General features: G+C 50.3%; 1 protein-coding gene across 5 annotated transcripts in view; it reads right to left on the bottom strand.

Annotated features, from left to right (window-relative positions):
* Window positions 1-10,110, bottom strand: part of SHANK2 (SH3 and multiple ankyrin repeat domains 2) — a 662,741-nt gene extending 652,631 nt beyond the window's left edge. For all 5 annotated transcript variants that reach the window (XM_037998869.2, XM_073008675.1, XM_073008685.1 and 2 more), the window contains exon 1: window positions 10,004-10,110. The gene's annotated coding sequence lies outside the window, so the exon portion shown is untranslated. The remainder of the gene's footprint in view (window positions 1-10,003) is intronic.
* Window positions 10,111-27,952: the final 17,842 nt, after the last annotated feature.

The raw sequence follows: 27,952 nt of genomic DNA, 5'->3' as shown, positions 1-27,952 counted from the left end.
TAAAAATGGTGAAAAGGGTACCTTTTTATGTTATAGGTATTTTGCATGATTTATAAAATGTGCATTGGGAAAAAAAGTGCTCTTATATCAATTTCCACTGAATTCCTCCTCTATCACGCATCGCTTCCTTCACCTCCTTTAAGTGTTTGCTCAAGGACCACTTCCTCAGTGCAGCCCGCACCGACCGCCCTGCTAAAACAGCAGCCCCCTTGGCTCCCAGTCCCCACCAGCAAGCTCTCCTTTCCTCCCGCAAGGCATCACTGCTTCTTTATGATCTCCCTTAATTATTGTTTGCTCCTCTGGTGAGGGTGTCGACCCTACAGGGGCAGAAATACTTGTCTGGTTCACTGTTGTATCCCAGAGTCTAGAGCAGCCTAGCAGATATCTGCCGCACACGCCACAAAAGACAGCAGAATACGCATTCTTCTCAAGGGCACATGGAACATTCTCCAGGAGAGGCCTCATGCCCGGCCATAAAACAGCCCTCATTAAACATCAGCAGGACTGAAATTATACAAATAATGTTCTCCAACCACGATGGAATGAAATTCGAAATCCATTTTACAAACGCACAAATTAAACCACACACAAACAGCCAATGGGTCAAAGAATAAACGACAGGGAAATTGGAAAACACTTTGAAACGAGTGAAAAAGAAGACAAAACATATCAAAACTTATGGAATACAATTAAAGCAGTACTTAAAGGAAAGTCAGATCTGTAAATGTCTCTATTAAAAAGAAGAAAAATCTCAAATCAGTAACCAAAACCTTCCACCTTGTGAAAGTCAGAAAAAGAACGGGAAACTGAAACTGAGCAAGCAGAAGGAAGGAAATAATAAAGGTTAGGGCTGAAGTTAATGAAATCTAGGCTAGAAAAACAATAAAGAAAATCAATAAAACTATAAGTTGGTTATTTGAAGAGATCAACAAAATTGACAAACCTTAGCTGGAATGATCAAGAAAAGAAGGGAAGACTTAAATCATCAAACTCAGAAATGAAAGAAGGGACATTATTACCAACTTACAGACTTAAAAGGAATCAGGCCGGGCACAGTGGCTCAAGCCTGTCATCCCAGCACTTTGGGAGGCCGAGGCAGGCGGATCACGAGGTCCGGAGATCAAGACCATCCTGGCTAACACAGTGAAACCCCGTCTCTACTAAAGATACAAAAAAATTAGCCAGGCCTGGTGGCAGATGCCTGTAGTCCCAGCTACTCAGGAGGCTGAGTCAGGAGAATGACGGAAGCCCAGGAGGCGGAGCTTGCAGTGAGCCGAGATTGCACCACCGCACTCCAGCCTGGGCAACAGAGCGAGACTCTATCTCAAAAATAATAATAATAATGAGATAGTGCTACAAACAACTACACAGCAACCGAATCAGAGAAACTCACTTGAAGTGGACACATTTCTGGTGGGACACAAACTAACAAACTTGACTCAAGAAGAAACAGAAAATCTAAAAAGATCTATGACAAGTAGAGATCCAATTAATAATTTTAAAAGTTTTCACAAAGAAACGCCTAGGCCCAGATGGCTTTATTGGTGAATTCTATGAAACATTTAAAGAAGAATGAAGGCCAATTTTGCATAAACTTTTCAGAAAAAAAAAATGGAAGACAAAGCTTCCCAAGTCATCTTTTGAGGCCAATATTACTCTGATACTAAAACCAGACTTCACAAGAAAACTACAGGCTTCCTCTGGCAGCCAAACACCTACAAAATCCTCTCCGCTCTCCTGTCTACACTTGCAAGCCTGCTTCACTCTACAAATTGGCCAGGCTGCTCTCCCAGAGTCTCCTAAGTCACCTCAGGCTCTGCCAGCCTCCTTGACCCCACGGCCTGGAAGGTGCCCCTGCATGCTCCCAACATCCTAGACTGCACAATCAGAAGGCCTGCCCCTGGGGTGGGAACCACCTGGTGCTGTCTGAAGCCCGCAACTAAACTTCACAGAAATATCCTGAACGACAAGAAAAGGGACATGCAACATTCAAAGCATCCCCTGGACCACATGGCAAAGCCAGCTTTCAAACCAGACCTGTGCACTGACAAGGCAGATCCCATGCTCCTCCCAGAGGCTCTCAGCACGCAGCCCCAGGAACCAGCCTATTCGAGAGATCTATGAAGTCAAACCATTCTCATCATAACACTGAGATGTAAGCTGCTTTTTCAAGCTCATCCTCTCCCAAGTGCACAACGGAAGCTACAGAACGTGTGACATTGCAACTAGCTGACTGCAGGAGCAGATACGGGAACCCAGCTGTCTTCCATTAAACCTGACAGCAAAAAGACTGCAAAAATGTTAAACAATGTCACTCTTCTCACCAAGTCTTTTTTGTTGTTGTAGAGATGGACTCTCACTCTGTCGCCCAGGCTAGAGTGCAGTGGTGCAATCTTGGCTCACTGCAACCTCTGCCTCCTGGGTTCAAGTGATTCTTGTGCCTCAGCCTCCTGAGTAGCTGGGACTCCAAGTGTGCCCCACTGTGCCTAATTTTTGTATTTTTAGTGGAGATGGGGTTTCACCATTTTGGCTAGGCTGGTCTTGAACTCCTGACCTCAAGTGATCCACCCGCCTCAGCCTCCCAAAGTGCTGGGATTACAGGTGTGAGCCACTGCACTATTTTTTGTCTCACTCTGTCACCCAGGCTAGAGTACAGTGGCGTGATCACAGCTCACTGCAACATCAACCTCTCAGGCTCAGGTAATCCTCCCACCTCAGCCTCCTGGGTAGCTGGGACCACAGATGCGTGCCACTACACCTGGCTAATTTTTTATTTTTTGTAGAGACAGGGTCTCATTATATCGCCTAGGCTGGTCTCAAATTGCTGGCCTCAAGCAATCCTCCTGCCTTGGCCTCCCAAAGTGCTGGGATTACAGGCCTGAGCCACCTCAACCAGCCTCACCAAATGTTTTTCTTGTTTTGAAAAGAGTTGTTTTTCATAAAAACACATTATTTATACCAACATGTAATGAGTTTATTACTATTTTTAAATGCATTAATAAATATTTTTAAATTCTAACAGCATAAATGACAATAGATTAGTGCTCATACACAGCAAGCTTCTGGGTCCTTCAACATTCTAAGAGAGCAAAAAAGTTTCCTTAAGCTAAAAGTCTGACAACCACTGCGCCACCTCATCTGCTTTACCTGAAAGCGAACAGAAAAATAAACTGGCGTGCCACCTAGGAGGCGATCTGGAGGCCGGAGAAGCGAGGGGTGCCTTCCTCTGCACGGTGCAGGGGGCAGCCGCCTGGTGTGGATCCCAGCTGGGCCACAAGACCTTCGGCAAGTTCAGCCACTGGAGCTGAATGACCCTCGAGGGAGGGAAAGTCCAGAACCAGGATGAGGGCCCGTAGCAACGCCATCCGGTCAGTATCTTCCCCTGCCAACGTCCCCTGGTCCATGCTTGGTGCCACTGAAGGACCTTGAAATGCAGATAGGAGCAAGACGTGGTCCCTTTCCTGGGGACCTGTCCATGTGGTGAGGAGGGGTCAGACAGGAGCCAGGTGGTCCAGGGGCAAACGCCTCTGGTTTGCAGGCCCCTGCACGGGAAGGGGGGAGTGAAGCAGATTCTTCAAATTCCAGGGACATTTGTGGGGGGCGGCAGGAAAAACATGGACAGGAACGGCTGAGCCCTATGCTCTCAGGGTACAAATGAGGGCATGGAAGCATCCCCCTCCCCTCCCCAAGAAGCCTGCCTTCTCCCCAGGGAAGGAATCCAGGGCAGGATTTTTAGAAAAGACAAGCTCAGAGGCTCACTTCCCACCGCCCAGGAGCCTGGAAGTCTGTGTCAGCTCCAGACCTGGAAACCCAGGATGCCCCGCACCCCATTCCCTGGCCCTAAGCTTCCCAGGACCCACCCCAGTGGACCAGGGACCAGGCTGCCAGCTGTCCAGACTCTCGGCCATTCCCCACCCCCACCGAGGACTCTAGGTGCTGACTCCGGATTCTCCTTGAGAAGCGGAGGGGCCTGATGAGCCACAGTGAGGAGGACGTGGGGCAGGACACCCCCAAGTCTGCAGGGAGGTAGCAAAGCCGGGCAGTATCCAGAGCACACAGCAGGCATCACCTGTCCCTGCCTTCACATCGGTATCATTACTCTCCCCAGGTAAGAATCACCTGCAGGACCCCGAGTGCAGGTGTAATCTTGTGAACCAAGATCTTTTCCCTTACAGAGGTCCCTTTCAAACTGAGGTGCAAGGACCCTTTCCAAGTGGACCCAGCTCAGTCTAAAGGGTAACCAAGTCTGTCCTGAAATTGCTCAGTGGAGAAAGGCCTTGGGTCCCCCTGCCCACCTCCCCTCCCCAACACGGAAGCTCTTTTACATGAGAAAGGCACTGCCATCCCCCAGAAGCTGGTGAGGTGGCGGCGCAGCTCCAGAAGAGCCCTCCTGATACCAAACAAAAGGGCTAATGCAACTAGGGCTTCAATTAAAACACCAAAAACACCCACTGCCTTCTCAGAGATGCAGCTCCAGTAACAGCTCCCCTTTTCCATTTCTAAAAATCTGTAATATATTTATAGTTTTTGACCAACTGTGCCCTAGCAATGACTGTACAGCTTTTTCAATTCAGAAGTAATTTTTTTAAATACTTAGCAACTTCAGGTCACGGGAAATTTTATGAAAGTCAATTTATGTATATTTTTCATGCAGAGAAGTATGCTAGGTTGATTAATAAAAGACCCATGAGCATAAAAGTCTATTACATTAGGATAAAATTCTTTGGGGGAAGTGGCTGCATAAATTCAAGAAGAGAAAAGAACGATGAAAATGTCCTAAAGCTCACTTACATATCTGTCAAGGAAAAGTGGATGTGAGTCACGATGGGTTTATATTACAGTGAGTAAAGAGTTAGGCAACAGTTCCTTTTAAAATATTGATATTTACCCTCACAGAGGTACCATAGCCTTTACAAATATTTAAACCTATGAAGAAAAATTTTAGATGTTGACTTTAAAATGTGTAAGAAGCCTGGTAAATGATGAATGGTATAATCTGAACGTCTGCTGGCAATTCTTTCAGCTTTGCTGGATATTTGAATTTTTCATAAGAAATTGTTGCAGAGAACAAGCAACAATTGAGAGAACAAGCTGTTTTTTTAAAACACTTTTAGGGAGGGACAAAAAAAATGCAAGAAGCGGGCCCCAGCCCAGCAGGGCCAAGGCAGGGTTTATGACCTCAAATGCACGCCTCCTGGGGGGGTCTCTGGCGAGGCCTTTCTAAGTCCAGCAACTCAGGGCTGCTCCAGCTGATCTTCCTCTTCCTCTGGGGGGCTCCCGTGCAGCCTTTCTGCCGCATCAGAATTTCTAGGACGGGGAGCTAGGAGCCCTTCCACACTCCACCATTTGGAATCTGCAGCCTCAGATTGGGAGTTTGTGGCCTAATTCCATTCACACACCCCTCACTGAGCTAACCCTAGGGTAGCTACCACACCCAGCAAGGACAATTTTCAAACACCGTACCCAGTCACGCTCTGGTGCAGTGCCGGGTTCAGCAATGACATCTGGCAGCCAGTCGGGGAGCCCAGCATGTCCCTGCTGCTACCCACTAACTCCTGGCAGCCCCACAGGCTTTTAAGAGCTTAATCTCCCAGGGAGCGAGCTGCATTTCAACCAGTCCCTCCCTGAAGGTCCATCCCCAGGGTACGTGCATCCAGAGAGACCCAGTCTATGGTCCCTAAACCCAAGGCAAGCTCTGGGTACTGGGCATGGGCCCATCTTCGCATACCCTGCAAAGAACGGAAACCCTCAAATGCAGGAAAGGCTTGCATCAGAAGCACCTGTACCCCGAAGCCCAGCGTCCGTACTGGAGCCACGGCCAATGAGACAGCCGTCCATCAGCGGCATCAAATCAGTCCTTGAATCTGCTTTCCACAATGCAAAACGTGGAGCACATCAAGAAGTCTAATGAGAAACTGGTTTTCACCTGCTGACCGCAGCGCTATTTCACAGCACGGGAACGAGAAGACTAATTTTCTAACCGCTGCCTAGCAGCTTTCTCCAGCTGGGTAGTGCGCATTTAACCACGGGGCGGTGCAGGGTCAAGGGCTCCCCTACCCGCTAGGTGTGTGGGCTAAGGCAAGCGGCTTCACTCCTGAGCTTCAAGCTCCTGATCTGTGAAATGGGAATCATAATGAATCAGAGCTGCCTCCTTGGACTTCTGTGAGATTTACTGAGGGAATAAATAGCAAGAGTATGGCACTAATGCCAACCAAAAGGAAAATGTTCGGTGAGAGTCTCACTATGCACACTGCAGCTGCTGACATTATTGTGACTAGCGTGTGGCTCTGTCGCCACCCCGGGAACAAGGACTGGATCGTTCTGCCAAGGGCCCATGTTCAGTCCCAGGAGGACGCAAACAACCCGGGCCTCTTCCAAGGGTTTGTATAGCCCCACCCCACGCTGGGTTGGGGACCCTTTCTGTGCCCTGCAGCACTCAGTGGTCACCTCCATCACAAGCCCTGTCACAACACGAACTAACTGGACTGTCCAGTCACGCCTCTTCCTCCCCATTATCCTAGAAGCTCCCTGAGGCAGCCCTTGCGGCGAGTCCAGGCTTGGATGCGGCAGCAGGCCCTCAGATGATTATTCATGCGGAAACAAACAAATACACCCTAGATATCCTCTGACTATCAGAGAATGACAGGCCTCTCATTTTGGGTGGGAGGTTAGGTGCAGTGGCCAAGTCACAAAGGTCACTCAGCCCTGGGGGGGCTGCAGGCTCCAGGCCCTGCACTAATATGCTCATAGCCTCTCAATAAGTGGTTCATTCTCCCAGTGCCCAGGCCAGTGGCGAGGGGTGGGGGACTCCAGAGATGGAGAGGACCCGCCTTCGTCTGGAGCTATCCTCCCTTCTCCCCTCTCCTTCCCTTTCTTCCAGATTCCCCAGTCTATAGACACAGAGAGGGTCAAGAATTTTGCTGGAGGTCCTGTGAAGGCAAGAAGATCTAAAGGGTCCCTCCCTGGGGCTCACAGTCCCAGTTACAGGACAACTGGAAGCTCCTGAAGAGGCTGTGCGCATCCATTTCCAGTTTTTCTCAGCCACACCCTCCCTGCTGCCCTAAGGAGGGGCCCTCAGACTCCAGGTACAACAGCCCCAGGTGAAAGCTCCAGCTTGAGTTTACAAAGCAGGAGGCTGGAATTGCAGGCAGGTGAGACCTCAGGTGTCCAGGCCCAGAACTCCTTTAGAGTAGGAGGCATGACCTCAGGCCCCGCAGCAACTCCCAAGCTGAGCCCCACTTTAGAAAAGTCCTCATCCCTCATCAGGACTGACCCTCTCTCATCAGGACAGAACTCTCTCATCTGCAACTCTGTTACGTATTTGGAAATAAGGCAAGTATGTTAAAGCACTGCCTTCCCATAAAAAGCCATTTTTAGGAGTGTGTTCCTGTATACTGGTCAATTCCCAGCCCATTTTTCTCTCCCATCCTTTTCCTCTTCACTAATGATATACGAAATGCAATGCAGTCTCAGAATCCCTTTACCTTCCTCTGGGCAGCGCTCACATCTGATATCACCTGGCTCCCCAGTTCCCGGCCTAGACCAAGACCCCTAGAAGCCAGCATAGGCCCAGCATGGGCCCTAAGCACCCACATGAAGAAATGAATGAATGAAAAATCTCCTTGAAACTCACCCAAATAGGAATGGGGCTTTCTATAGCAGACTGTACTTGGAGACAGTACGCAGAAAAGATCCCCCACACAGACCACACCCCTCCCGTGGGGTGGAGGGTAATCTAATTTGTTAAAAGCAGCCAAGTGCTGTCAACCGAGGCCTCTGGGATCATCTTTATGGGCGAAATCACCTACTCCTAAAGAGCTACCTTTGATACCTGAATTCCAACCTCCTTCCAAAGGCAGCCAAAGAAGCACCAAGCTTTCCACCCAATTCTTCCTTCCAGGAAAACAAGGAATTCCTGGGTGTGATAATGGAATTAGAGGCCTTAGACAGTGCTTCCCAGGAGCTGGATCATGCAGGCACTAACTGGGACACCCAGATTCCTATCAGGACAAGGGTCTCCCTCAAGCCCCCTTAGAGGCCAGCGATATCCGGCATAGAAACCCACAGCTCCCACCTACCAATCCCCCTCTTAGAGCAGCACCAACGGCTTTCCCCCAGAATTAACACTGAACCCAGACAGGGGCCAAGCTCACTCCACTCCCGCAGGCTCAACCCTGTTAGGACCCTCAACCTTGTTTCCAACCCACAAGTAGTTGGAAAACTCCAAAAGCAATCGGCCCAGAGGCTGTTCTGGACCTGCTGAAACCGCTGGGGCGCCGGGCTCGGTGCCTAGTGCGTAGTAGGGCGTCACTAATTATGGGATGCGGACCGCAGGGCACCCGGGTCAATGCTGAATCTGTTAGGTCCTTTTCCAGGGGCGCAGAACTCCCCCGTAGCTGGGTCCTCAAAACCGAGGTTCACATCCCAGATGGAGATCAAATCGCCCTCCCACACCGGGGGACTTCCGAAATTACCTCTCTGGATCTGGCAGCTTAATTAGCTGATTGGCCTCATTAACGTTCGAACTTGAGTTTCAAACGAAAAAAGAGGTCACGAAACTATCCAATTTACTACCCCGAATTTCCATCCGAAAACCACTTTATTTTCGGATGGCCTCTGAGGACGCCCAGGCCTTTGCCCGCAGCTGCCAGCCCCCGAGGGCCCTACGTACTTTAGTTTGACCCCCCCACACCCCCCACCTGCCTGGCCCGAGCGCCTTCTCAGTTCCAGGCGCCCCGAGCCCCTTTAAAAGCTCAGCCGCGAAAACCCACGGTCACCCGCACCATCCTTTCTCCCTCTGGGTGCTCCAGCCCCACGGAAAGGCAAGCCTCGCCCACGCGCTCACCCACCTCGAGCAGGGTGTCCGCACGCAGACCCGCCTGGAGGGCGCCGCGCTGCACCCCCACCCCAAGTCCCAGAACCCGGGCAGGGAGGTCCACCCCAGCCCCCGCAACCCCCCGAACCCGGGCGGCGAGGCCCGCTGCGGTGGTCGCACCTGCTGGCTCAGTCCGGCTGCCCCAGCCCAGGTGGCGAGTGCGCTGTCGGCGTCTCCGGGAGCGCTCCCCACGCCTGGCGCCCGGGGCCGGGGCCACCGGTGCAGGCGCCTGGGCCGCGGGCTGCGCGGGCGGAGCTGCCGGGCCGCCGGGGAGGAGGGATGCCCGGGCGAAAGTTGCCAGGGAAACTTGATCAACTCGAGCGCGCCGGTGCCAGCTTCCTGCATAATTCATGGACGGTGGCGGCCGGGCTGCGCCCGCCGGGTCTCCCTATCCCAGTTGGTGAGCACGGCGGGCCGGGGTCGGGCACCTGGCTGTGGCTCAGCGCGACCCCGGGACCTGGGCGCCCGCCCCGCCACCCCCGGGCCCGCACCAGGCGCGCCGGCCCCGGCCTCTCCGCGACAGCTGCTGCTGCCGCCGCGCGCGCCTGAATGGGAGCTCTGAGTGCGGGGCCAGGGTGACCGCAGCGGGGTCTCGGGGGACCTGGCGGCCACGGTTCGGGTCTCCGCCCCCGCGCGCCACCTGGCGGCCCCGCGCCAGCTCCTCCGCTGGGCTCCCTGGCCCGGGTGCTAGGGCTGGCGGGCGGCGACCTGGGGCAAGGAGACCACGGGAGCGCGGCGGAGGTCGCGCCACACGCGCTGTTCCAGAGGAAGGGGCAGGACGCGCCAGAGACTACGGGGTCCGTGCACGCAGAGACAGAGCGGGGGCTCCTTCCTGCGCTCTGAGCCCACGCCGCTTCCAAAGCTTTCGACACCGGCCCCTGCCCGGGAAGAAAGGCACGCGGGGGGAGGAGCTCTCTACGGAAAATCGACCCCCACCTGGACACGCGGCTCCCTCCCCTCAGCGCTCACCTCCCCAGCCTCTCTGGGTCTAGGACTGCGCTTACCCAGTAGCTGGTGCTCCGAGAATCGAGACGCACCCAAAATGCCGTCAGTGAGCAGGGTGGGGTGCCCAAGGGCCACCTTCTGTCCTCCCCAGCCCCCGCCCTGCGTCCCTAGCCGCCGCCTCACCTGGCTCTGCGAGTCGGGGGCGGGTCCGAGCCCCCCGGGAGCGCCGGCGTCCGCGCACACCTGGCTCGGCCGCTGGAAGCCGAGCGGCGCCGCGCCCAGCCCCGCCGGAGCGCGGGAGCCGCCGCCGCCGCTCAGGTGCAGGGGGTGGGGAAGGACCCGGCCCCGCCCGGCACGGGTGCTGGCTCCGGCGAGGGTGGGGGAGGGGCCCTCTCGCCGCCAAAAGGACGCGTACGGCCCAGGACCCGCGGGCCACCCGCCCTGGAACCCCGCCCCGGCCCCGCTCCCGCCCGCGGCTGCGGCTCGGGCGCGCGCGTGGGGTCTGTTGTGGCAACCCCGGGAGACCGCGGGGCGCCCTGGCCGCCTCCGCCCCGCCCCGGGCTGCATGGCTCACGCACCTCCCCCTCCCCGGCCAAAGCCGGCGGACGAGAAAGTCCCTGAATTTTGTAAAGTCCGGTTGGGTCTGCACGATTATCCCGAACGCAGCTGGCTCCTGCTACAGAGTATTTATAATAGGATTCGGAAATAGAGGCCGCCTGCACATCAAAACGTTTGCAGAGCAAATGAAAACTTTGTACCCGGGTAATACGCCAGCGTCTGCTGCCCAGGCCACCAGGTCTGGGGCACCTTCCGCCCAGGGGTGCACAACGGTGTCTCCCCAGCTGCTCTCCAAGCCAAGAACAGCCAGGGGGTGGGGTGGGGGGAGCAAAAGCCAACGGCTTGGGTGAATCCCAGAGGCCAAAGGCACCCTCCGGAGACTCCCAGGAATCCTGTTATTATCCAGGACTCCGGATTGCCAGGTTTGCGGAAGCCCGAGGGGGCGGGTCCTGAGCTTGGAGCTGTGGCCGAAGTGTGAGCTAGATTTTCTCAAGGCCTTGATCGTTCACTAGGAATCTCCCCCAGTACAAGCTGCGTGTTTCTGAGTAAACTCTTGAGGTCTCTCTGTTCTGGGTTTTCCAGTATTTTGGAAGGGGTGGGTAGGGATCAGAGTCCAGGCTGTGAAGTAGGACAACTGTCTCCAGAACCCTGGAGCCTGGCATTATGCAAACCCAAAACTGTGCCCCCCACATAGAGAGAGAGAGAGAGAGTGTGTGTGTGTAAGTCAGTCTATCTTACAGGACATGCCTGGGAGGTTTGCATGGGCTGGTGACTTCAACATACCAAAGGCAAAGTTAAATATTTGCTCTAGATACTTTTTTTTCCTGCTTGCATAATTGTCCCACATTTCAAAGAAATCTTTAAAAGCACTTAGGTTTAAAAAAAAAGTTGTGTTTTGGGCCTGCCTGAATATTTCAGGACACACACGGAGTAAATATTGTAATTCCTTGAGGGCAGCTGCCTTATGCAAACGTCTTTCTCGTGACTGCTTCCTTAAGCATACACTTGATAAAATATTTGTCGAATGAATAAAGGAGGCAATCAAATAATAATAATCCCCAAAACAGGAAGAGGGACATCCTGACAGGATCCTGCAGGCATCCTTTCTTTGGCATGGAAGCTGGGGCGCCCGGGAGGGGTGTCAGCAGGGCAATCGGATGTTCTTTGGGTTGGCCAGTGGCAGATGCAACCTGGGTTGCAGGGAGTGGGGGTGGGGGCTCTACCTTTCCGTAACAGTCCGTCGGTACCCTCCCCACCAAAGAAGGCAAGTCATCTGAATAAAGTGTATTTACCCTTCAAACCCAGCTCAAAGACCTATCCTCAAGATATTTCCCTCCTCTCACCAGATTCCCACCCCCGGAACGCCCCTTCCTAGGTTTCTAGAACCACCACTGCAGATAGCAAAGGAGGCAGCTGGTCACAGTTCAGTTGTGAACACTTTCCTGCTATCTCTATGCAAGGTTTAAGGCCAATGTCATTCTGCTATCTCCAAGAAATACTTCCCTAGGGACGCAGGCCTCTGCCAGCCTTCCACCTAAGTGGACACCCCTTGGGCCATCCCCCTCCAGTCCTTCTGATCTGATAGCCAACAAGAGCGCTGTGTGAGAGCCCCAGCATTCGGCATTTTAAGGACAGCATCCTGCTTACGCCCCAGTTTCTTTGTCTGTTTAGAGATATCCAGTTCAGCCTTGTACTCTGATGAAGCAACATCCTTCAAGTCTGTAAAAATCTCTTATGATCCCAAAACAAAGAAAATCAAGGTTGCAGGTGATGGATATACTCATTTCCCTGATTTGATCATTACACATTGTATACGTGTATCAACATCTCACACTGGACGCCATACATACGTACAGTTAGGTGTCAACTAAAAGTATTGACAGCCAAAAAAAAAAAAAAAAAAAAAAAAAGCCTCTTATGAAAAGGTTCAGGGTCAGCTAACACTGCAACAGTGCCTTTATTCACACCTTAACGCCCTGGGCAGGCATCTCAGGTTGAGAGGAACACCTAGCCCCCACTGCTCATTTGAAGTAGGACCTCTTTTGGCATTCTAATTTCTGGTGGGCCCATAGCCACACACACCACCAAGTGCCTTCTTTTAAGTTCAGTTTAGGAAAAGGAGACATGACCCTCCTGGCTTCTTGGTTTCAGAACCCTCCGGTTTTGTTTCTGGAAGCTGCCTTCCAGGATTCACCAGGTGTTGCAGAAAGGGGTAAGGTTTTCCATCTAATCATTTTCTCTTTTGTCTTGTCCGACCTGAACCATGAAACCATCAGCCACCTCTGTGGAGTGCACGCTGTGTGGTCCTGAGCACGCCAGAACTTTCTGGGAAGAGTAACTTTTATAGAGAACTAGAAACTGGGACACCGTACCATCAGGGATGTGAGATACAGCCACCTTTTCGGTCCTGGGGAAAACATTATAAATATTTTGTGGCTTAGATTAACCCAGATGCTCACTGCCTTCAGCAGCAGTCCCTCCCTCCCAGAGAAGCTCCTGGGTTTGAGGCTTATGTATTAAGAGTTGGAGGCTGGCACATCTTCAGAGAATGGTTCTTAGACAGCCCGAGTGGCAGTGGCCTAACCCAAGGCAACCCTGTTGTTTAACAGGCGGGAAGCTGAGGTGCAAGGAAGGGAGGAGACTCACTCAAGGGCACGAGGTCAGGGCCACACAGGCAGGTGTGCACAGGTGAACCCATGAAGCCAGATAAAGGCAAGCACACACAGGTGAAGTCAAGTAAAGGCAGGTGTGCCCAAGTAAAGGTAGGGGCTCTGGCCAGCAAGTCTGCTGCATCCCCTTGTCCCTGCCAGATTCTCCCATGCTTTTGCGATTTTTTTCTGCTTGTTTTCTAATACAGCAAGAGGTCCACTTCCCTCCTGTTCCCTCCCATGTCAAGTACTGGAAAATTCACTCATTTCTGCATAATTTCATGACAACTTCTAATTCAATCACATAAACCTGATGCTGTAAGGATTCCCAGGTTTTACAAGCCCTCTCACTCCTGTGCAGAAGTGCCTCTCACGTCTCACCTCTGTAGCTTACTATGGACTTTTATTCCTCTCCATTAATTTTCCATGAGCTTACGTGGATGGATTTGCTGAGAAAAGCCTCCTGGGACTTTGAACGTAAGCGTCTTGGCTGCTACCTGGGAGATTGGAGGGAGAGTTTCTGTCTCCTGGAATCTGAGCTGATGAGAGGGAATGGTCTGAAGCTTTTCCTGCTGCACTGGAGCAGGAGGATGTGGGAAGCAGCAGGCAGGAGGGAAAGCTGCAGGACATGGTCTCTTCCCTTGAGGCCCACGTCCAGAGCAAGGGTATCGTCCACCTTCTCCCAGGTCTCCCGTGGGGGTGCAGGGCATCCTGTAGAATGGAGGAGTTCATTCCCCGAGGGGCCACTTCCAGTCCTTGTGGAAGCAGAGCAGGGAGACTGGGAGAGGGAGCTGCTCTCCACCCCGCAGGTGAACTGTCCTGCTGGGGCACATTGTCTGGCTTCTAGGAAGGGCCTTTGTAGCCTCCGTTGTTTACAGCAGGGGTCAGGACAAAACACCTTTATTTGGAGATGGCCTCCTTCTGCATCTCCCTTCCGCTGCTCCCTGGAGTCAACTCTCAAATGGAGAAGCCTGCATCCGAGTCCTTGTTTCAGGAAAAGCATTGAGGGGAAACCCAAAATAATACAGTGTCCCCCAACCCTTATGACAGGGGATACTTCCAAGACCCCCAATGGATGCTCAAAACTGCAGGTAGTACTGACCCGGTATATACTATTTTTCTATCTCTTGATCTGGACAGGCGGGTAGTGTATGCTGCCTGGAGACACTGGACAAACGGATGGTTCACATCCAGGGAGGGATGGGGCTGGATGCCCTGAGGTTTCATCACACTGCTCAGAATAGCACACAGTTTAAAACTTATTGTTTATTGATGGGATTTTTCATTTAATATTTCCATACCTTGGTTGACCTGGGGTAACTGAGGCCACAGTAAAACTGTGGATAGGGGGCACTATTATATTAAAAACTGTCTTGTGAGGCCAGGCACAGTGGCTCATGCCTGTAATCCCAGCACTTTGGGAGGCTGAGGCGGGCAGATCACCTGTGGTCAGGAGTTTGAGGCCAGCCTGGCCAACATGGCAAAACCCCGTCTCTACTAAAAATACAAAAAATTAGCCGGGCATGGTGGCGGGCGCCTGTAATCCCAGCTACTCCGGAGGCTGAGGCACGAGAATCACTTGAACCGGGGTGGGACGGAGGTTGCAATGAGCCGAGATCACACCACTGCACTCCAGCCTGGGCGACACAGCAAGACTCTGTCTCAAAACAGATAAACAAAACAAAAGACCTGTCTTGTGTCATGGGTCGGGATGCCTGAAGTCACCAGCAGACCATGTGAGTTGAGGCTTGTGTGAAGGAACCTTAAGGCGGGAGCGGGTTCAGCTGATCCAAATCACTTTCAGCAACTTGATGCTATTACTGGGAAATGAAACAAATTGGCCGGGCGCGGTGGCTCACGCCTATAATCCCAGCACTTTGGGAGGCCAAGGCGGGTGGATCACTTGAGGTCAGGAGTTCTAAACCAGCCTGGCCAACACAGCGAAATGCTGTCTGTTTTAAAAATACAAAATTACCCGGGCATGGTGGGGCATGCCTGTAATCCCAGCTACTCGAGAGGCTAAAGCATGAGAATCGCTTGAACCTGGGGAGGTGGAGGTTGCAGTGAGCCAAGATCATGCCACTGCACTCTAGCCCAGAGGGGAAACTGTGAAAGAAAGAGAGAGAGAGAGAAAGAGAAAGAGAGAAAAAAAAGAAAGAGGAAGGAAGGAGAGAAGAAGAGAAGGAAAGAAAGAGGGAAAGGAAAAGGAAGGGAGGAAGGGAGGAAGGGAGGAAGGGAGGAAGGGAGGAAGGAAGGAAGGAAGGAAGGAAGGAAGGAAGGAAGGAAGGAAGGAAGGAAGGAAGGAAGGAAGGAATCAGAGGATCCCATTACAACCAACTCACAACCCTTGGGGTTTTTTGGCCAAGCAAGGAAATAAGCAAAACTTTCAAAAGGATCAACAGACAGAATACATCAAGGCTTTACAAAAACAGCACACCGTGACTAAGCAAGGTTTATCCAAGTAATGCTGGAATATTTCAATATTAGCAAACCTATTAGGAAATATGTTTGATCAAATAACATTTCTTGGTTAAAAAAAGAAATCGTGTGAGAATATTTTAGTGTTATTCAATTTTGTATATCAAACCAGCACTATGTCCAATATGAAATGCTGAATTGCCCTCATTCAATTCAGGAACCAGAACTGTGATGCTGCTAACATTACCAGAACTTAACATTTCTCTAAAATGATAGCCAATGCAATCGAATAAGAAAATTAAACAAGAGACATTGCTAGCACTTAACATATCTCTAAATGCTCCCAATGCAATCGAATAAGAAGAATAAGCATGGGAACAGAGGAGGCAAATTTACCATTTGGGGAGGTGCTATGATTTTCTTGATTAAAAACCTAAGCAAATACACTGAAACTGAAAGTTCATGGAGGAGTTTAGTAAGCAGACTATTCAAAAGCACTAGCTCTTCTTCACAGGAACAACACGTCAGAAATACAAAAAAAAATAAAACCATAACTCCTGGTATCAACAAGACAAAAGGAAAAATATGCCAAGACAAATATAATGAGAATATTTCTAGGCCTGTAAGAAAAAAACAAACTAAAAACCTTCTTGAGGAAAAGAAAAAAAAAGTAGAATGAACAAAAAGCAAGCATAAGATTGTGGTTAAGAAGCAGGACTGTTAAGCCAAACTGCCTGGTTTCAAATCCCAGCTCTACCACCCATGAATTGGTTGGATGTAGGCAAGTTCCCTAGCCTCTTTTTTTCTCCATTTTCTTTTTCTTTCTTTCTTTTTTTTTAAAGACAGAGTCTCACTCTGTCTCCCAGGTTGGAGTGCAATGGCATGATCTCGGCTCACTGCAAACTCTGCCTCCCAGGTTCAAGCAATTCTTCTGCCTCAGCCTCCCAAGTAGTTGGGATTACAGGCACCTGCCACCACACCCAGCTAATTTTGTATTTTTAGTAGAGACAGGGTTGCTCCATGTTGGCCAGGCTGGTCTCGAACTCCTGACCTCATGATCTGCCCACCTTGGCTTCCTAAAGTGCTGGGATTACAGGCATGAGCCACCATGCCTGGCCTTTTTCTCCATTTTCATACCTAAAATGGAAGTTGAAGCAGCACCGTTTTGCTGAGAAGGTTAAATGGACAAACCTATGTAATCTACTCAAAACCACACCTTGCAAGAAGTACTTTTTTTTTTTTTTTTTTTTTTGAGACAATCTAGCTGTATCACCCTAGATACAGCACTAGAACAGTGCACCCTAGGCTAGAGTGCAGTGGCGTGATCTCAGCTCACTGCAACCTTCGCCTCCCAGGTTCAAGTGATTCTCCTGCCTCAGCCTGCCAAGTAGCTGGAATTATGGGCACCCACCACCACATCCAGCTAATTTTTGTGTTTTTGGGAGAGACAGGGTTTCACCATGCTGGCCAGGCTGGCCTCCAACTCCTGACCTCAAGTGATCCGCCCACCTCAGCCTCCCAAAGTGCTGGGATTACAGGCATGAGCCACCACTGGCCAAGAAGTAATTCTTACTAATGTAAGTGCTGCTGACCTGGCTGTTCTTGAATAGGGAGACACTACTGCAAGGCTGCAACTCTTCCTCAACAGATCATAAAATCCAACATAATCCTAAACACAATCATGGCAGGATTTTTTTTTTAACTTGACATGCAGTTTATCTGGTAAAATATTTATGTCTAGAATATATAAAAGAATACATTAGCAAGATAAAGACAAGTCCATATATAAAGTGGGTGAAACACTTGAACAAGGACCTCAAAAAAGAGGCTATGAAGATGGCCTGTGAGGGTGTGAAAAGGTCCCCAATTTTATTTGTCATCAGAGAAACATGCAAAATAAACTGACAGCGAAACACCTCTGTCACCTGATTGGCTAAAACGACAATGAGAGACTATGCCATGGGGCCAGGGACACGTGTGTGTACTGCGGTTGGGAGTGTGAATTGGCACAGCTGCCTGAAAACGCTTTGGCACTGTCTACTATGACCCAGCAGGTCTGCTCAGAGGGAGACACTCCAGAGGAATGAGTGTATATGTGCATCAAAAGATGCATAGCAGGCCAGGCACAGTGGCTCACACCTGTAATCCCAGCAGTTTGGGAGGCTGGGGCACGCGGATCACCTGAGGTTGGGAGTTTGAGACCAGCTTGACCAACATGGAGAAACCCTGTCTCTACTAAAAATACAAAATTAGCCAGGCATGTTGGCGCATGCCTGTGATCCCAGCTACTTAGGAGGATGAAGCAGGAGAATCACTTGAACCCAGGAGGCAGAGGTTGCAGTGAGCCGAGATTGTGCCACTGCACTCCACCTAGGCAATAAGAGCGAAACTCCATCTCAAAAAAAAAGAAGAAAGAAAAAGGATGCAAAGCAGCCAGGCATGGTGGTCACGCCTGTAATCCCAGCACTTTTCGAGACTAAGATGGGAGGGTCATTTGAGGTCAGGAATTTGAGACCAGCCTGGGCAACATAGCAAGACCCCGCCTCTTAAAAATATACAAAAATTAGCCAGGTATGGTGCCATGTGCTTGTAGTCCCTGCTACTCGGAGGGGCCTGAGACAGGAGGATCACTTCAACCTGGGTGGTTAGAGACTGCGGTGAACCACGCTGCACTCCAGCCTGGGACGCAGCAAAACCCAGTCTCAAAAAAAAAAAAAGATAAAGAAGCATAGCATTCATTATGTGGCAAAAACAGAAACCATCTGTTAGGGACTGATTATTGGTGTCTCCCCAAAATTTGTATGTTGAAATCCTACCCCCTAATTTGGTGGCATTAGGAGGTGAGGTCTTTGTTAGGTTATTAGGATTCATTGAGGTCTTAGTGGAGCCCCCGAGAATGGGATTCATGCCCTTATAAGAGTCATGAGAGAGCTCACGTCTGCTCTCTGCCATGTGTAGGGGACACAGAGAGAAGACGGCGTCAGTGAAACAGGAAGTGGGCCCTCACCAGACGCAGAATCCGCCAGCACCTTAAGCTTGGACTTCTCAGCCTCTAGAACTATAAAAAGAAAACTTCTGTTGTTAAAGCCACCCAGTCTATGGTATTTAGTCCATCATACGCTGGACGGACTAAAACGTCACCCAAAGCTCCATCAACAGTGAAATGAAATGATAAATGAATGAAATACTGATCAGCCATAAAGATGAAGGAACTGTTGCTACATGCAAAAGCGGGAATTAATCTCACTGCTACCATTGTAAGTGGAAGAAGCTTTACATGTTGCACAGGAAGGTACTGTAAAATCACATTTATAGAAGATTGAGTCATAAGCAAACGTACTCTACAGTGTCGGCAGCTGGGACTTGGGGAGAACATGAGGAAAAGCTCTCAGTGCTGAGTGCTCTGTTTCCTAATTGGTCTGCTCACATGGGTGTGCTCACTTTGTGAAAATCCATCAAGTCATGCACTTATGATTTATGCATTTTTTATAGATATGCTAGACTTCGATAAAAGTTGATTTTAGAATAGCAAGGAAAACCTTCAAAGAGACCAGCAAAGGAGACCTGCCCTACTCAAGCTTACATATACCAAGAAGCTATGATAATGACCAAGTGTGTAACAGGCACAGAAATAGAGTGATAGAGCAACCGACCCATCAGAAATAAAACCAGGTTACTCACTACCTGCATTCTGTGCTCCAACCACAATGATCTCCTTTCAAGTTTTCATGACGCCAGGCTCTCTCTTTCCTCTGTTTACCCATTCCCACCATACCTCCTTGACTGTCTATCCATCACTCAACTTTTACAGCAAAGCTGAAATACTGTGTGCCAGGGCCATGTGCCTCAGAGCATCTTGTCAACCGGTACATCTTAACTCTCTCAGGCCAGGTGTGGTGGCTCACACCTGTAATCCCAGCACTTTGGGAGGCAAAGGCTGGAGGATTGCTGCAGCCTAGAAAGCTGGGCAACATGGAGAGACCCCCTCTCTACAAATGATAATAGTAATAATAATAATACAACCACAATTAGCCAGACATGGTGGCACACACCGGTAGACCCAGCTACTGGGAGACTGAGATGACAGAATCACCAGAGCCCAGAAGTGGAGGTTGCAGTGAGCCATGGTTGTACCACTGAAGTCCAGCTTGGGCAACGGGAGTGAGACCCTGTCTCAAAACAATGACAACAGCAAAACCCATTAACTCGCTCCTGCTCACCTGGATTTGCAGCACTTATACGGAACCTGGCTCTTGGTACGTGCTCAGTATGCTTTTAGCAAAGGAAGGCAGGGCGGGAAGGAGGCAGGGAACCTGGGAGGAAATTTAGCGATCATAAATATGCTTTTAAAAACGTATAGGAAAAAAAGACTATTCGATATATGGTGTTGAAGTACAAGCCTAGCAATTTTTGAAAAACATAGTTAAATCTCTAGCCAACTTCTCATAGCAAAGTAAATTTCAGATGAATTGAAGATTTAGCCAGCCAGATATGGTGGCTTCTTCCTGTAGTCTCAGCTAATTGGGAGGATAAGACCGGAGGACGGCTGGAGACCAGAAATTTGAGACCAGTCTGGTCAACGTAGTAAGACCCCGTCTCTAAAACACAAAATTAAAAAAAAAAAATTAGCCAGGCACGGTGGCACGTGCCTGTGTGTCCCAGCTACTCAGCAGGTCGAGACGGGAGGATCACTTGAGCCCAGGAGTTCGAGGCTGCAGTGAGCTGTGATGGTGACACTGCACTCCAGCCTGGGCCACAGAGTGACACTTCATTTCTGAGGGGGGGAAAAAAAGGTTTGACAGTTCCTTAGAAAATTAAGCATATCCTTAATATATTCAACCTAGATATTTACCCAAAAGAAATGAAAAGCCTATGTCCACACTCAAACTTTTCTGAATGTTTATAGCGGATTTATTCATAATTGCTAAAATGTAGAAACAACCCAAAGGAATGTCCTTCAGTGAACACTGCTCAGCAATAAAAAGGATCATCTCCAGACACATGCGACGAGTGGCTGAATTTCGAATACATCGTGCTATGAGAAAGAAGGCAGCATCAGGAAGAAGGTTACTTACTGAGTGATCTCACTTAAATATTCTGGAAAACGCGAAGCCCTCGGCACGGAGAAGGGATCAGTGGTTGCTCGAGTTTGGGTTGGAGAGAAGCTGCAGAGAAGCAGCAGGAGGGAATTTCGGGGGCGATGGAACTGCTTTTTATCTGGATAGTGTGGTGGTGACTGTGCATCTATCAAAACTTGTGAAATGAAAAAGAAGGACTCTCACTCCATGTAAGTTGGAAAACAAATTATGAAAATGAAACTTATTCAACTATTAAAATATCAATGAATCTATTCTAAACAAGACAATTGACAGATATCTCAAAAATATCTTTATTCATTGATAATTCAAGATGATGAAATAAAATCAAAACTACTCATTTCCTTTTCTGCAAACAGAGGATCAAAGACAGATGCACCCCAGTGTCTTCCAGGACGTGAGAATAGGGGAGCCCACAGGACTAGGTGATGGTGTAAGAAGTTGCAAGTAGCCAGCTGCAGTGGCTCATGCTTGTAATCCCAGCACTTTGGGAGGCTGAGGCAAGCAGATCCCTTGAAGCCAGGAGTTTGAGAATAGCTTGACCAACATGGTGAAACCCCATCTCTACTAAAAATACAGAAATTACCTGGGCATGGTGGCAGGTGCCTGTAATCCCAGCTACTTGGGAGGCTGAGTCAGGAGAATAGTTTGAACCTGGGAGGTGGAGGTTGCAGTGAGCTGAGATCGCGCCATTGCACTCCAGCCTGGCCGACGAGTGAAACTCCATCTCACACTCACACACAAAAGTTGCAAGCAAGGTGACTGCAGCATGACCACCCATGTCAAAGGGAAAAGTGTAGGAATCCAGGAAACCAAATTCTAGGTTATTCTAAGGACACAATCACGTCATCGCCAAGGGATTTGTGCCTGAAGGAGATCACCTGCACGTAGGTTGATCACCTCCCCAGTCTGGAAAGTGTTAATAGCTGTGATGGTTGATTTTGGCTGTCCACTTGACTGGGTGAAGGGATGACCATATGGCCGGTAAAGCATTCTCTCTGGGTGTGGCCTGTGAGGGTGTTTCCAGAAGAGACTGGCGTTTGAATTGGTGGACAGAGTAAGAAGATCCGCCCTCACCCAATGTGAGCGGGCACCATCCAATCAGCTGGGGGCCCGGATAGAACAGAAAGGCAAAGGAAGGGCACATTTGCTGTCTCTTCTGGGCCTGGGACACCTGTCTTCTCCTGGCCTTGGGTATCAGAGTTCCAGTTTCTCAGGCCTTTGGCCTCAGACTGAGAGCAACACTATTGCCCCCCCTGGTTCTGAGGCCTTTGGCCTGGGGTGAGCCATGCTGTGTCGGCTTCCCTGGTTCTCCTGCTTGCACAGAAGGTCCTGAGACTTCTCAGCTTTCATCATTGTCTAAGCCAATTCCCATAATGAAGCCCCTCTCTGGCTCTCACGCTTGCTCACTCTCTCGTTCTCTCTCTTTCTCCCTGTGTGTGTGTGTGCACGTGTATGTGTACACTGTTGGTGCTGTCTCTCAGGAGAACGCTGCTGACTCAATCAGCACCCAAAAGCCTGTCAACTGTGCTATCAATGAACAAATCATGCCATCTTCATGGCCACAGAGTGAATGCACTATTACTACACGACATGTGGATGGATCTCAAAAATGGATTAATCTCACAAATATAAGTGCTCAGCACAAATAAAATGTAACACGGGAAGACAATAGAATACCACGCAGCCGATGCAAATGGGGACGTAGATCTAAATTTACAGACATAGACACGAAAAAGAGGACCCCGATCCCTAACTGAGTGACAGAAGTACAGTATAGAACATCGCACACAGTCCTGTTTATGAAAAAGCACGCACGGTTGTACTTTCCATGCATGTGCGTGCGGGTGGGCAGCAGTGCTGCGGGACATTGTCCACCTAAATATCACCGTGACATGCACAGTCTTAAAGTTGCGAGAGACGAGCACGATGCATTGGGGTTTAGAAATATTTTTGCTTTTGCAGGGATGCTATTGCCAAACACATTGGATGTGCCTGGCACAGTAAACATTTGTTTGATCAACCAAGGGCCATTTCCAAAACGGTGGTATTTCCGTCAGTAGCCTCCGAGTGGCTGACTCCCCATCGCCCGGCGTGCATACGGCTTCCTCTTACAACACCTTCAGAGGCATCCTGGGTCTCCACGTGTCTCACGCCTACTTTGAGCACTCTTCTGTGGGCCCCCCGAACCACTGGGGTCACCCCAGCTCTGTCCTTGACCACCTCCCTTCTCCCACTCCCCAGTTTTCGTAGGTGGCCTTGTCCATAGCCACGTCTCCTCTGCAACCTCTGCTGAGTGCCCCACTTGGACATCCACGTCTGGTCACCTCACTGGGACTTCAGTCTCAACACATCTGAAAGGGAGCTCAACATTCCACAGTGCTTGTTCCCCTCCAGGCTCCCTGCTGGGGGCAGGGGTGGCAGTACTGTCACCTTAGTGCCCTAAGCTAGGACCCCAAGGTGTCCCGGACTCTTGTTTCTCCCCCGCCAGCTCTCACATCTCCAAGCCCTGCAGAATCGGCCTCCTCCACCTGCCTTGGGTCCCGCGTGTCTCTCCATCTATCCTGCAGGGGCCTGCCGTCATCCATCTGTTGTTGATTTTGAATCACCTTCAGCCCCTTCACCTGCCTCATTCACCAGCCCTGGAGCTCTTGGCCTGGCCTCAAACTGCACCCTGCTTTCACTCCTGTCCGGCTTCCATCCCTCCCGCGTCAGATCCAAACCCCTCCGCTGGGTAAACGGCCCCTTGGAGGTGCCGACCTTCTCACCCGGCTGCTTCCTCATCACCTCTTAAGACTGGCTCGCACATTCACTCCCTTCAGAGAACTTCCCAGTTCTCCTGGCTCCACTGTTGCCCTGTCCGGGTAGGGCCAGTTCCCCGAGATCCTGCCCTCAGCTGCACTTGCTCCTCCTCGTGGGGGAGGGGCTGTGTTTTACCTGCCTTGTTGTTTCCTGAGCCCAGGAACCCTCCACATTTGCAGAGTGGAGCCAGTAAAGGTTGGGACTCAGGCCCGGTTTCCAAACCAGTTCCACGTAAGAAATGTGGCAGAACTGCTCCTGGGGCGGGTTATGCACACGCGGGCCTCTGGGCTCAGAATCCGGCACAGAAAGGAGGTGCAGGCTGCCTGCTTTCTGGACAAACCAGGCCCACCAGAGGCTGAACCGTGTTCATCTGGCCAAGTGCACACTGCTACGATGCGCTCTGTGAAGAACTTCTTAAGGGGCACAGTGACTGAATTTATCCCAAGGTCCAAAGTTTATTTTCGTTAGAAGAATCAACTTTGCTCAGGCGCGGTGGCTCATGCCTGTAATCCCAGCACTTTGGGAGGCCGAGGCAGGCAGATCACTTGAGGTCAAGAGTCAGAGGCCAGCCTGGCCAACATAGTGAAACCTCATCTCTACTAAAAATACAAAAATTAGCTGGGCATAGTGGTGTGCACCTGTAATCCCAGCTACTCAGGAGACTGACGCACGAGAATGGCTTGAACCCAGGAGGCAGATGGGCGACAGAACAAGACTGTCTCAAAAAAAAAAAAAAGAAAGAAAAAGAAAAACCAACTTCCATGCATTCACTTCTCTGAAGGAAATGTGGGACTTTTTTTTTAAGTAAATGATCGATGAAGCAATGAATCGGGTCTACTGCTGCTGTCTGGGAAGGATATGGAGCCACTTGGTAAGTTTCCCACTTTTAAAAAGGCCTCCCTATACCCTTCCCCGGGTCACAGTTAAGGAAATTAATTCTAAATGGAATAGGTAATATAAAAGTCAAAATAAAATGGCCAATGGTAAATTATTTGACTTTTTTTTGACAAGAGACCCAAGGCCTTCTCCCCTGGACAGCCTCCCCTAAGCATCTCATTCCTTACAGGAATGTACCCTGAGGCCAAATGCAAAGTGTACCAAGGGGATCATTTTGTTGGAGATGATTACATTCATTTCTTTGGAGTGCAGGATGCAGAGTACATAACTATAGGGTTTAGACAGGATTTGCTCTATTTTAACAAAACAGGGTGCTGCCTCTACTCAGTCCACCTCTCCCCCTCTGGCTGGGTTTGGGGTATCTAAGGCAGGAGGCCATTTCCAGGCTATGCGGGCTGGAGCCAGCAGGGACCCCCAGAACCCAGGTCCCACTCCCTCCTCCTCTAAACTTGGCCACAGCCTCCACTCTTCCCCCCAGAAACTGTCTCCCTTGGGGTCCCATAACCACCCACCCCACCACCCAGGGCAGGCCCCTGCCCTAGAGACTAGTAGATAAGCCAGGGCCAGTGCAGCTTGCAGGATGGGGCAGTCGAGCAGAGTGGGAACCCCCAGCTTGGCAGCTGTGCAGTCCTCACTCCCAGCATCTCCCAGGCTTGAGTCATTTGCAAACCACCGTCAATTCTTCCCCATGTGTCTGGTCCCTGCTGTCACCTGGTGGTCCGTCTACTGCCCTGTTGTTCCCTGTGTGGTCTGGGCTCCCCTCAGAATGAGCTCATGCACCTCGGGGAGCTGTGCCCTGGGAAAGGCCCACTGCACAGCTCCCTCAGCCCCCGGTTCTTCCTCTGTCAATTTCCTCTAATAAAGTGAGGTGGGAACCAGCCTCCCTGTTTCTATGGCAGTGGAAGTTCAGAGGCTGGCAGAGGCTACATGAGAGGGCACAGCTGCATCACCAGCCGTCTCCTTCATTGTCCCACCACAACGTCCCGAGTTCCACCAGACGTCCCTGGAGAGAGCGCAGTCATGTTGAAAACAATCCAGGGCCGCAACTAGGATGCAGGAGAGTCAGGCTTTCCCATGTTCATTCTCACTGCACTATTATTATAATTCCATTGCTATCGATTTATTGTTAACTAATACTTACATTCTTCGTTGTTATTATGAAGATAACAGCATAATAGTTTAACCAATGCTTGTCAAGACATACTCTAAAATTAAAAAGATCTGCCTCCCCGTTGACAGTCCATGTCCCTCTCTCCATGCCCAGTTCTACCCCAGCTGCCTCTGCAAGGTGGGAGTGGGTCCAAGCCTGGGCTTTGGGAGGAGGAGGAGGAGGCTGAGCCAGGCTTTCTAGATTCCAGAATCTCTCTGATTTGTGTTCTGCACAATATCAGTGGATGCGAGTCGTGCCCCTGTGACTTTTCGGACTTTAAAACCACCCCACCCTCACACTCTCCACAGAACAAACAGAATATCATGCTGTCCTTGTGTTTGTGGCAAGACAGGCCGGCAGAAGAATTCATTTCACACATTTGGAACACTGAGAATGGGAATGCCCTCATGGAGGGGGAGGGGGTTGGGGGTGGAGGAGAGTTTGGAGCTGGCCCTGACTGCCTGAGGATATGGCACATGGAGCCCTGGAGCCCTGGTCCCCTCTCTGCCAATTGTACCAGCTCTATGATGCTGAGGGGCTAATCTGGGCGTGCTAAGTCCCAGATTCCTTGTTAAATAGGGACAACAGGCTGGGCACAGTGGCTCACGCCTGTAATTCCAGCACTTTGGGAGGCTGAGAGGGATGGATCAGTTGAGGTCAGGAGTTGAAGACCAGTTTGGCCAACATGGTGAAACCCCGTCTCTACTAAAAATACAAAAATTAGCCGGGTGTGATGGTGCATGCCTGTAATCCCAGCTACTCAGGAGGCTGAGGCAGGAGAATCATTTGAGCCCGGGAGGCAGAGGTTGCAGTGAGCCAAGATTGCACCACTGCACTCCAGCCTGGGTGACAGAACGAAACTCCATCTCAAAAAAAAGGGGGTGGGGGGACAACAATGTCTTCATTGTGTTTTATTTAATGAGGGTAAATGAAATCTCGCATGGCACAAGGCTTGGCACAGAGCCTGCTGCCACAGAGTAGATCCTCAGCAAATGTCAGCTATTGCTGTTATCACATCTGGTTGAGAGAATTGCTGTTATCACATCCGGTTGAGAGAATTGTTATCACAACTGGAAATAGAAGGCTGGAGGTGGCATTAGGGCTGCCATCAAAATCACTGAGAACAATGGCCCATGAAGGTTGGATTAGACTTTGCACAGCTCCTGTTGGGACAAAAGTAACATCAGTGGAACTTTAAAGTGATGAATCGGGTTCAATACAAAGAACTGGCCATGCCACGAGGTCAGTGACTCGAGCTGCTTTACGTTCAGGGTACACTTTCAAGAATTTTGGGTGGCTTGTAAGGAGGAGTTAAGGCATTTAAGACTCATTTTAAAAGAATTCAGAAATCTGAGAACAAGAGTAAAAACTCCTGCATTTCCTACAAGGTCTTTACAGCATGAAACTGCTGTCTGCCCTGCCGTACATCCTCTCCCAGTTGCTGTGGTCACTCTCGGGTACCTGCTGGATGGCCCCTCTGTCCACACCCTTTGTACACACAGCAAGCTGCACCTGCTCTCCTGCACACGGCAAGGCCTATTTCAACCAAAATTCTTTCTTGAAGACAGCACCTTTACTATGCCCACTGTTGTAGCAGTAGTTCATCTGGAAAAAGATCAAAAGTTGGAGGCGATGCCTCTATGGAGGGGTTTCCCACCCTGTGGGCCGCCTGGGCACACCCCTTAGGTGCCCCCAGTCAGGCTCCTGCAGGAACACCCTGGGTTGTCTCACAGAGAGCCCATGTGGCTGGTGGGAAGGGTTCAGGCCGAGGTGAAACATGACCGGTGGCCGGCGTGGAGGCTGCAGTGGGGATCCCTGTGTTGGCTGCAGGACTGAATGAAAGAACAAGAGAGGTTTCGGCTGAATTCTTGGAAAATACAGACAGCCTCCTAACCCTCCTTAGTTAGCAGTGATTAACACTCTTATTAAAGAAGCCTTTGTGTTCTAGGCCCTGGCATTAACAGTTAATTGGCCCAATAACAACTTAATTAGGAACGCACATTACAGGGAATTATAACCAGGGCCTTTGACGGAGTGGTTTGTCCCCAGCTCCTCGCCATGTATTTCCTGAGAGCCTTTTAATACAAGGGATGTACAGACTGGCAGACCAAGAGATGCCCGTCCCTTGCTGTTGCAAAGAGCACAAAGGGAACAAGAATGGGGCCTTCATGAAGGTGGGATAAAGATGCAGAGACAATTTGGAATAGGCGATTGATGATTCTAATAACAGTTAAGTATAGGTTACTTGCCTATCTGAACTCTGTTGTTGTTTGTTTTATTTTATTTTGTTTTTGAGACGGAGTTTCACTTTTGTTGCCCAGGCTGGAGTGCAATGGTGCAATCTCGGCTCACTGCAACTTCCGCCTCCTGGCTTCAAGCGATTCTCCTGCCTCAGCCTCCTGAGTAACGGGGATTACAGGCACACGCCACCATGCCCGGGTAATTTTGTATTTTTAGTAGAGATGGGATTTCACCATCTTGGTCAGGCTGGTCTCCAACTCCCTACCTCAGGTGATCCTCCCTCCTCGGCCTCCCAAAGTGCTGGGATTACAGGTGTGAGCCA

The sequence above is a fragment of the Chlorocebus sabaeus genome, chromosome 1 (genome assembly GCF_047675955.1).
Source record: "Chlorocebus sabaeus isolate Y175 chromosome 1, mChlSab1.0.hap1, whole genome shotgun sequence".
Taxonomy (NCBI): domain Eukaryota; kingdom Metazoa; phylum Chordata; class Mammalia; order Primates; family Cercopithecidae; genus Chlorocebus; species Chlorocebus sabaeus.
Note: the sequence above shows the minus strand (reverse complement) of the source record. Positions and strands in the feature narration are given on the sequence as shown.